Source organism: Triticum aestivum, chromosome 3D (assembly GCF_018294505.1).
Source record: "Triticum aestivum cultivar Chinese Spring chromosome 3D, IWGSC CS RefSeq v2.1, whole genome shotgun sequence".
In the NCBI taxonomy this organism is placed as follows: domain Eukaryota; kingdom Viridiplantae; phylum Streptophyta; class Magnoliopsida; order Poales; family Poaceae; genus Triticum; species Triticum aestivum.
The window spans coordinates 131497984-131500495 of NC_057802.1; positions in this window are offsets into that span (position 1 = coordinate 131497984).

The window sequence follows — 2512 nt, forward strand, 5'->3', positions numbered from 1 at the left end:
AAGAGGAGTTGTATATGATGCAACATGAAGGTTTTATCGATCCAAAGGATGCTAACAAAGTGTGTAAGCTCCAGCGATCCATCTATGGACTGGTGCAAGCATCTCGGAGTTGGAATAAACGTTTTGATAGTGTGATCTAAGCATATGGTTTTATACAGACTTTTGGAGAAGCCTGTATTTACAAGAAAGTGAGTGGGAGCTCTGTAGCATTTCTAATATTATATGTGGATGACATATTGTTGATTGGAAATGATATAGAATTTCTGGATAGCATAAAAGGATACTTGAATAAAAGTTTTTCCATGAAAGACCTCGGTGAAGCTGCTTATATATTGGGCATCAAGATCTATACAGATAGATCAAGACGCCTAATTGGACTTTCACAAAGCACATAACTTGATAAAATTTTGAAGAAGTTCAAAATGGATCAAGCAAAGAAAGTGTTCTTGCCTGTGTTACAAGGTGTGAAGTTGAGTCAGACTCAATGCTCGACCATTGCAGAAGATAGAGAGAAAATGAAAGATGTTCCCTATGCTTCAGCCATAGGCTCTATCATGTATTCAATGCTGTGTACCAGACCTGATGTGTGCCTTGCTATTAGTTTAGAAGGGAGGTACCAAAGTAATCTAGGAGTGGATCACTGGACAGCGGTCAAGAACATCCTGAAATACCTGAAAAGGACTAAGGATATGTTTCTCGTTTATGGAGGTGACAAAGAGCTCGTCGTAAATGGTTACGTCGATGCAAGCTTTGACACTGATCCGGATGACTTTAAGTCACAAACCGGATACGTGTTTATATGAACGGTGGAGCTGTCAGTTGGTGTAGTTCTAAGCAAAGTGACGTGGCGGGATCTACGTGTGAAGCGGAGTACATAGCTGCTTCGGAAGCAGCAAATGAAGGAGTCTGGATGAAGGAGTTCATATCCGATCTAGGTGTCATACCTAGTGCAACGGGTCCAATGAAAATCTTTTGTGACAATACTGGTGCAATTGCCTTGGCAAAGGAATCCAGATTTCACAAGAGAACCAAGCACATCAAGAGACGCTTCAATTCCATCCGCGACCAAGTCAAGGAGGGAGACATAGAGATTTGCAAAGATACATACGGATCTGAATGTTGCAAACCCGTTGACTAAGCCTCTCTCATGAGCAAAACATGATCAGCACCAAGACTCCATGGGTGTTAGAATCATTACTGTGTAATCTAGATTATTGACTCTAGTGCAAGTGGGAGACTGAAGGAAATATGCCCTAGAGGCAATAATAAAGTTGTTATTTATATTTCCTTATATCATGATAAATGTTTATTATTCATGCTAGAATTGTATTAACCGGAAACTTAGTACATGTGTGAATACATAGACAAACTAAGTGTCACTAGTATGCCTCTACTTGACTAGCTCGTTGAATCAAAGATGGTTAAGTTTCCTAGCCATAGACATGAGTTGTCATTTGATTAACGGGATCACATCACTAGAGAATGATGTGATTGACTTGACCCATTCCGTTAGCTTAGCATTCGATCGTTTAGTATATTGCTATTGCTTTCTTCATGACTTATACATGTTCCTATGACTATGAGATTATGCAACTCCCGAATACCGGAGGAACACTTTGTGTGCTACCAAACGTCACAACGTAACTGGGTGATTATAAAGGTGCTCTACAGGTGTCTTCGATGGTACTTGTTGAGTTGGCATAGATCAAGATTAGGATTTGTCACTCCGATTATCGGAGAGGTATCTCTGGGCCCTCTCGGTAATGCACATCACTATAAGCCTTGCAAGCAATGCAACTAATGAGTTAGTTGCGGAATGATGTATTACAGAACCAGTAAAGAGACTTTCCGGTAACGAGATTGAACTAGGTATTGAGATACCGATGATCGAATCTCGGGCAAGTAACATACTGATGACAAAGGGAACAACATATGTTGTTATGCGGTTTGACCGATAAAGATCTTCGTAGAATATGTAGCAGCCAATATGAACATCCAGGTTCCGCTATTGGTTATTGACCGGAGATGAGTCTCGGTCATGTCTACATAGTTCTCGAACCCGTAGGGTCAGCATGCTTAAAGTTCGGTGACGATCGGTAATATGAGTTTATGTGTTTTGATGTACCGAAGGTAGTTCGGAGTCCCGGATGTGATCATGGACATGACGAGGAGTCTCGAAATGGTTGAGACGTAAAGATTGATATATTGGACGGCTATATTCGGACACCGAAAGTGTTCCGGATGGTTTCGGAGAAAACCGGAGTGCCGGAGGGGTTACCGGAACCCCCCGGGGAAGTATTGGGCCTTAGTGGGCCTAAGGGGAGAGAGAGGGCAGCAGCCCAGGAGGTGCCCCCCCCATGAGGAGTCCGAATTGGACTAGGGGAGGGGCCGCGGCCCCTCTTTCCCTCTCCCTCTCTTTCCTTCCCCTTTCCCCTTCCTAGTAGGACTAGGAAAGGATGAATCCTACTCCTACTAGGAGGAGGATTCCTCCTCTCCTTGGGGTGCACCAAGG